Below are 8,859 nucleotides of genomic sequence, written 5' to 3' on the forward strand. Positions count from 1 at the left end.
TCTTCTTGCCACTTATCCTTCTCCTCCCCCTCCTCTTCTTCGTTTTTCTCTTCCTCTTCCTCTTTTTGTTTTTTTTCTTCATCCCCTTTTTCTCCTCCTTTTCTTTCTTTTTTTATGAGCAGAATATATTTATTAAGAGAAAGAAAGCTGCCATCCAAGAGAGGGACAGGAGCTCCCTCCTCCCTGCCTCATCAGGTTGTCCCTTTCCTCCTTTTCTTTCTTTCACCCTATTTTTATTCTTCCACTTTTTCTCCTCTTCTCCCTCCTTTTATTTTACTTTCTTGACACTTACACAAGAGAATTGTGTCCGATTGCTTTGAACCAGACAGGAAATAGCGAAGAGAACCGCATATGTTCAGTGCTGGTGTCTGGACTACAGCATCTGTGCCACTATTTTTTCCACTGTTTATTCAAGTAGGAAAATTATAAACTATATCTCTTTGACATTATCAGCTTCCCTTCTTGCCATCTGTGACCAGCATTAAAAGAAATGTCTGACTAAACACACAACTGGAAAGCAGGTTTTACAGATAAGAGCAGTTCACCTAGCTCTCCATCTCTTGTACGATTATTTCATTTTATTTATATCTGTTTTTGACACATAAATATTATATTTATCTTGGAATATTAGCACACACAAAATCTAACTCATTTTTGGTTCCTTCACTTCTTATTTCTCAAAAAGAAAATACAAAGGGCCAATTAGTACATAAAAATGTCTCATGTATGCTCTATCCTGGAAGAATAGATATTATTCAGTACTGAGAATATAAACTTATACAAACACTACAGAAACTAGTATAAAGATCATTGAAACAACTAAATTTAGAAATCCCATTTGACCCTAATATTCCCCTTCTATGTATCCTCCTAAAAGAGTCAAAGACATCGACCATATTATGGTGATACTTGCATGCCCAATTTGTAGCAGCACAATTCTTAACAGCTAAATCTTGTATGTGGTGTATATATGCTTCAACAAATGAATGGGCGAAGGATACAGTATTTACACAAAAAAGAGTACTACTCTGCCATAAAGATAAACTTAAGTCATTTATAAATAAAATTATTCAAGACCGTAAAGTAAAATAAATCAGACATGCAAACTTAAATAGTACTTGCTTCTATATGAAAAATCGAAATTACAAATAAAGAGCAAAATAAAATATAATAGGAAAATAAATCTTTCTCAAATGGGAAGGAGACAAACCATCAATAATACAAGCTTCTAGGCTAGGCAAGCAATTAATCCAAGGAGAAGGAAAGGGAACCAATAGTAGGAAAATAATACAGTAAAGATAAGCCAATATGTATCACTTATAATCATCAAAGTAAATGATCTCAAGTCAACAGTCAAAAGAAACATACAGGCATAATGGATCTATCAAGAAAGAAGGTGCAACAATTGGGTGCATACAGGACACATATTTTTTAAACAGAATCTCAATTTCATGAAAAATACTACTAAGGGCCAACAAATACAACCATATCAAATGAGAACACTTCCTCAGACCAAGTGAGCAAATAGCTTTCACTTAATATATAATGTTTAGTAGATAATATTTTGAAGGTGTTAAAAGTGTAAAATAGAAGTGCACACTGGTATGTAGCAAATAGTGCTTCTATTCATTGATATTCATGTTTGGGCAATTGATTTCTTCTTACCTGAAAATGATAAGCTATGTTTGTCCTCGATAGTTATCTTAGAACCTGGAGGAAATTTGGAAGGATTCTCAATGATGACAATCATGTTTACTATTTCAAGTCAAGGGAAGAATAGTAGAGTATTTGTTATACAGTTATTTTCTAGGGCTGATCCAAGGGACTTCATTCTGTACTCGATTGAAGTAAGTGGTATTTATGATCTCATATCCAAAGGGAATCTATAATTTTCTATTTTAACTTCTTAGGGATATTTGAAGCTACTAAGTGAATTTAATAATAGTTTCTGCAGCAAAATTAATTATAAAGTTTTTTTGGGTGGAAAATAAAGTAATTGAATGTTCACAGTGAAAGCGATTAGGTTAAAACTCATGATGTTGTCTTTTATCTTCTGGTGTCAGAATTACCCAGGGCCACATCACGGTGTGCTCTGATGGTGAGTGATGCTAACAGTACAGAGCAAGGCCCTGCCAACTCACTCTCCCAGAAAGTGTCTACTGCAGAAGAAACTTAGATGTCTCCGTGTGGAAAACCAAAGAAAAGAACTTGAAGGATTATTTTGCCATATTACATGGCCTTTACCAAATGTATCTTTTTACCCTCAATTGAGAAGATCTAGATCTATGATCTGCTAGTCTGAAAAATACTCGTTTACTAAACATCTTAACTCATGTTGCTTTTGCCCCAGGCAGGCAATTTTTCTGTTAATATGTTTCAGCTAACATGTTAATAGATTTCTTCATTCACTGGAGCTGCTACAACAGTGTCTCCTAAGGAACAGATGTTTACAGAACAGAGATTGTTTCAGAGACCAGGACGTCCAACATCAAGGCACTAGAGAGACTTGTGTTAGGTGAAGCCACCCCTCAGATGCCTGGATAATTGCAAAGTAAAATCATTCCTGGGACTAATAGAAGTTCTATCTCCATTAGTGAGATCTCTTTCCTCATGATTTTATCACACTTTAAGAGGCCCCATAATAACACTAGTGATTAACACTCGACACCTAAATTTGAAGAAGAAATGTTTACTATAGCAGTATGTTTCTGAAATGTTTCATTTTAAGTTCCTGGTGGTACGTGAAGAATCTTTAAGATTTCTGTACTTCAAAAAACACTAGTAAAGCTCTAATAAAGGAACTGTCTTCCAAGATTTCCATGGTGTCTTCTTAGGGTGGTTGAAATAGGTTACAAATCCCTGTCTCATGTGGCCATTGATAATTTACTGGGCAAGTAAGAGGAAAGTTTCAGTTTTACAACCTTATTGATTATCTACTATCACTGAGGTGCTGCTTCAATTAGCTAAAGCAAAAAAAGCACCAAGGCTGGAGCTGATTCACTGTATACTGTGTTATGGGCAATAGCAGCCAATATACTAAATTCAGATCATCCAAAATTTACGTTTTTATCCCTTAATATTCAAATCAGCATGTCCTCTCAAACTTCTAATGTAAATTGTGAGGCTTTGTGTTCCTTTAGAGTTAATATGTTTCATTCTCACTGAGCAGCATTTGTGGGCTGGCAGTGCCTCTGTCATTTTAATTTCCCCTGAGGATTGGTGAAATTGGCATGCTTTTATGCTGGTAACTTCATTATTCACACTTACGAAGTGTTTCTTCTAATATTTTGATTTTTTTCTTCTTAATTTTCTAGTAATACATTTTACTATAATAGGGTGTGTTTCTCTAAGAGTAGAGAGATATGCTAGGAATATGTGATCCTAAACATATTTTATCTACAATAAAAGTAGTTTAATGAGTCTTAATAAAATTTTATAGCTAGTATACAAAAAAAATTTTTTTTTGGTACTGGGGATTGAACTCAGGACCCTGCGCTTGTCAGGCAAACGCTTATTCTACTAAGCTATCCCTGGCCCCTTATTTTTATTATAGCATTAAAAAAGCTTAAAGATTATGGATGAATTCAATTTTGTTCTCTACAATTGTAGAATACATTCTATATACATTCACTTAAAGTAACTCTTAGGCTTGTACAAACTGCTTTAATATCACAGATGTATATGAATTGTAAAAGATGATATCAAATGATTGATAGTCCTCCAATACCTGTAAAACTATTTGAGCTATGCAGCTGAAAGTTCTACTGAGAAATTCCATTTTGTTTATTTTTATTTATTTATTTTATTTTATAAAGAATACAATATATGGGTCCAGTGAGATAGCTCAGCGGACTAAAGCACCTGCTTAGTCAAGCTTATGCAAATGCGGGGTCTTGATCTCAGGTACCACATGTGTGTCAGCCCTGCCCTCAGGACATGGTGAGCCAGCCAGAGTCTGGGCATAGTGGTTCATGCCTGTAATCCCAGTGCTAGGGAGGCTGAAAGCAGGAGGGTCCCTAGGAATATAAGCTGTATTTTCAGATCAAATAACAACCAAATATATAAGAAAAAGTATATAAAATAGTGAGAGAAAAAAACATTGGGAAAGATACAAGATTTCACTCAACAAGGTAATAGAAATTTAATGATGGTTTCTGTATTACATGATGCTATCAACAACTCAGTTCAGATTACCAGATATAAACATGTAAGATTGATTCAAAGAAGAAAACAAAACAAACCTATACTATAGAAGTTATAAGAAATTCAAAACAAGAAAAAAATCAGAGTTAAAAAAATAAGCATTAACTGCTCCTTTCAAAAGACCATCAGAAGTCAGCAATACAATTATCCAAACTATTCTGCATATACACCTAAACATATATTTTCCCTTCTTTAATTTGTCCTTTTCCTCATTCCAGTTTTTCCTTCCCATTGAGCAATTTGTTTCCCTTTCACAGTATCTGTTGTACCTTTTAGATTTGATTACTTTTCCAGGTTTTCACACTAGCAAGATAATACAATGCTTGCATATGTGTGTCTGATTTATTTCACTTATCAATATAGTCTCTAGCTGCATTCATTTATCTACAAAAGCCTTGCATTTATCTTTTTTATAGCTGAATAATACTCTATTGTGTAAAATACCATATTTTTATCTATTCCTCATTTGGGTTGTTTCCAATATTTAGTTATGACAAATTGCTCTGCTATAAAGATGGGTGCACATACATCACTATGGATTGATGACTTCAGTTCTTTTAGAAAAAATATCTAGAAGGGGAATAGCAGGTTTGAATGGGACCTTTGATCCTACTTTTTGAAATGAGTTATTTTTTATTTCCTTATCATAAGAACATGGATCTGTAGAGACAAAATAAGGTCCTCGGCATTATTAGGTCTTCTACTCAATCCTAATTGGGAGGATTATTTTAAAGTTATTAGAAAAAATCTCCATTGGGAATAGGTCAAGAATGACAGTAGAATTTAAAAAAAGATAATCCAGATTTTAAAAGGTGCCAAATGGCCTTAGAGTTGCATAAAGGGATGAAAGAGAGAGAGAGAGAGAGAGAGAGAGAGAGAGAGAGAGAGAGAGAGAACAGGCAGAGCACAGATAAAGCAAAGTGCACACAGACAAGCTGAGATAGACACCCCTCTTCACTTTCAATACAATGTAGCAGGATATAAGAGGAAAGGGGATGATAATCTTTGAGAAAAGCTCTTATACAAGTATATACTTATAGGAGATTTCCCCACCCTGGTTCTGTACACATGTAATCATCCCAGAGGAGATGAACACCAAGATGTGATGGGAGGAACAGGTCTCAAAAGCCTTTTTTCTACCTGTTGCCGATTTGATTTTGAGAACAGTGACAATAAAGCCATAGGAGACAAAGTAGAGGAGAAGTTGTAGGAGCAGAAAAAAGTGCAAAGATTTCCTCTGTAGCCAGAGTGTCCACACATGCAATCTTGATCGTGGCAGGTGTTTCACACAGGTAGTGATATAGGTTGGTGCCCACATTGAGAAATATGCATGGCCTGTGGAGAAAGAATCACACAATTTGTGACATCAACTACTCAGGTTATGGCAACCAGGCTTCTACAGAGTCAGAGGCTCATTACACTTGTGTGATGTGAAGGCTTGCTGACAACACTGAACCAGATACAGGAAATCACAGCCAGAAGCATACATTCAAACATGCAGAGTCACATCCATAGATCTGAAAGGCACAGTCATTGAAAGTGATCTCTCTACTCCAGACACTGGTCAGCATCTTTGGAATTCTATTTGTGGTGTAGCAGAGGTCCACGAAGGTCAGGTTTCTAAGACAAAAGTGCATGAAGGGTTAGAGACATTTAATCTGCAGTAGAAAAAGGGTGATGGCCACATTTTCCATCAAAGCAGTGGTGTAGAAGGAAAACACCACCCAGGGACAAACATTCCCAGGTGAGGCTACCCAGAAAGCCAAGGAGTATAACCCTACTGAAGAAACTATAAGTGATGATTTTTACAAAGTTTTGAATATTAGCTGTGAAAAATTTTAAATACCAATATATTTGAAAGCCACAGTGAATATGCAGACCCCAAACAACTGTGCACACTTCAGGAAGACAAAAATCTTGTATACATGTTTTACTATTAAAGTTCTTGAGATGTTATGAGATTCATATGAGTTACCTTCAGACTACATTTACAAAAGGTGATCAAAATAGTGGCAATTAGCTTTCAGATATTTATTATTTTATTTTCAAGAGGGTATACATTTTTATCAGACTGTATTTGTAAAAATGTCAATGCCATGCACAGCTGTAAGAAGCAGCTGAGCTTAAGACTGATCACAAGTGCAGGGAAAGAGCAAGGCCATCCTGGAGAACATGAAATGTCTGAGGTAAGCCAGGGAAACAAGTTGGTAGGCAGAAGGACTTCACCTGATATCAAGCTTCTGGGTGTATAAATAAATGTACTTCATTGGGTAGATCTTTTCTCCAACCAAGAGGGAGGGCTTCACCTGACCTCAGTTTTCTGCATTTTGGCTCCTGCCTTCATTGCTTCATTGTCTTCCCCTGGACGTTCTCAGGAGCTTTGATGGATGTAGTACTTTGGCACCTGAATAGAGACCTGGGGTAAAAGAAAAGTCATTATTTAGCAAATGAGAGAACATTTGTACTGGGTACACAAAAGGGAGAGATGCATATTGATCTCATCAATATGGATATATATATATATATATATATATATATTTGCTGTATCTTTTATTCCAATATTTACCTTTTTGTGGATGTGGATCAAGGAGTGTCTCAATGATCTTACACACACTGAGATGACCGTAGAGGATTTGGTTCAGAACACTGTCTTAAAACTAGTCTCTGAGTAGAAAAAGGATAATGGAGCCACAGCCCCTTTTACTCCAAGTTTTATACAGTTTCAAGAACAACAGGATATGCCCCTGCATGGCTGATTTTGAATTGGAAGCTTATGAGCAAATTAAAATAGCCGTCACAAGGGCTTGGAGGAAACTTCCTTGAAAGTGTGCTCTCAACTCTATTCACCAGGGTCGCGATTAATCTTTTCAGAATTTTTTGGCATTCTTACTGCATGCTAGTTGAAGGACTATCAACAATACAGAGGATGCCAAATTAATTTCTCAACATTTGACCTTGAAATTCAAATTAGTGGTGTAAGAAGGCTTCAGCAGCTCACAAAAAATACAGCTATAAAAATAAAATAATATCTGACATTATTCAAATTTGCACAGACATTGACCCTCTGTCTCATAAGAGGGCTACCTTGCCGGGACTCAGCAGCTATCATCCACAGCCTAAAAGAAAAGGAAAGAACAGGGCACTTGTTTCAGCTGCAGAAGGAAGGACATCTCACCCAAAATTGCTCTGCTGCACCTGTAGGGTGAGCACAGCCACTATAAGACTTTTCAACAAACCTAGTATCTCTTGCATAATATATCTTCCTTCACTCCCTATTGGAGGTAATCCCCAAGGATTAAACCCTAGTCATCTCTGGTAAATGTATACCACTCACATTCCTGAGTGTGATTCTCTATGTTGGGTCCATTTTTCAGTGGATACTTCCTCAAGATTTGTTTTTGCTTCCACCCTCACTGGTGAAGTTGTTACTATGCCAGTGCTCATTTTCTGGATGCTTTTCATACCTTTGGCTACCTGTAGGCACATAAGAGTGTTAGTAGCCTGGTTTATAGAATTACTGCCTTCCAAATGTTTTGTAAAAATCTTTCATGTTTCCCTTACCACAGAAATTCCTTATAATACTCAAGGTCAAGGAATTGTTGAACATGCTCAGAATGTGAGCAAAATTCAGTTATAAAAATAAAAAGGGGAATATTTCTCTAAAATTTACACTTCATAATAGACTTCACTTGGCATTGTATATTATCAACTTTTTAAATCCTATGAGGGCTTCCACCTGACCTCAGCTTTGTGCATTTTGACTCCTGCCTTCATTTCTTCACAATCGTCCTCCTGTATCATAGCTGTGATAAAAACAGCATAAATCTCAACACTTAATTCTCAGTTCAAGCAGTCTCTCATGCCTTCAAACAAGTTTCTAGTTTCTGTTTCTCCAAGTACCTCTAATACAATTTTACTTTGCTATGACAGGCGACCTTACCTTGCTGCAGTCTGCCCTTACATGAATTTTTCTTAGTTTTTCACTAACGTGTCCCCAAACTTAGATTTTATTCTTTCCCTTCATTCACCTCGGATATCTCCAAAGTTCTCCAATCAGACATCTACTCTGGCCTCTCCCTTCTTGGTCTTTTATTTCTATGACTTCTGTTACACATTATGCACAGATAACAATCTGTTCTATTCCTTGTGCCTCAGTTATCTCTTTTTTTTTCTTCAAATCTATATTTTAGGTAAATCCTGAATGTTTGTAAACATTTTTAAAGTATTACATCAAAATTCAAAACATAATTTAGTAATTTTAACCTCTTCAATCATAGCTGTTTCATAGACTTATAGATATTTATTCATGTATATATCATAAAGTAAGAAACACATCTTAAAATGAATTTGGGGGTAGATATTATTTAAATGCTTATTTTGATTTTAAATCTAAATTTCATTAGAAATTAACTTGAGAATTAATATATGTCTGAAATCTTGAATAAAATTAACATAAAAGTCAGTTTACCAAGATTACTTAGAATATGGGGACCATATATAACATTTTTTTTGTTTGTTTGTTTGTTTTTTCATTTTCCGTGTCCTTTATTTATTTTTTTATATTATCTTTTATCATTTTATTTTATTTTTTTCTACAGTTTTATTGATAAACATATAGCAATGAGACAGTTTCAAATCAAATCGGAAGTACAGTTT

Source organism: Octodon degus, unplaced genomic scaffold (assembly GCF_000260255.1).
Source record: "Octodon degus isolate 3935 unplaced genomic scaffold, OctDeg1.0 scaffold00325, whole genome shotgun sequence".
In the NCBI taxonomy this organism is placed as follows: Eukaryota; Metazoa; Chordata; class Mammalia; order Rodentia; family Octodontidae; genus Octodon; species Octodon degus.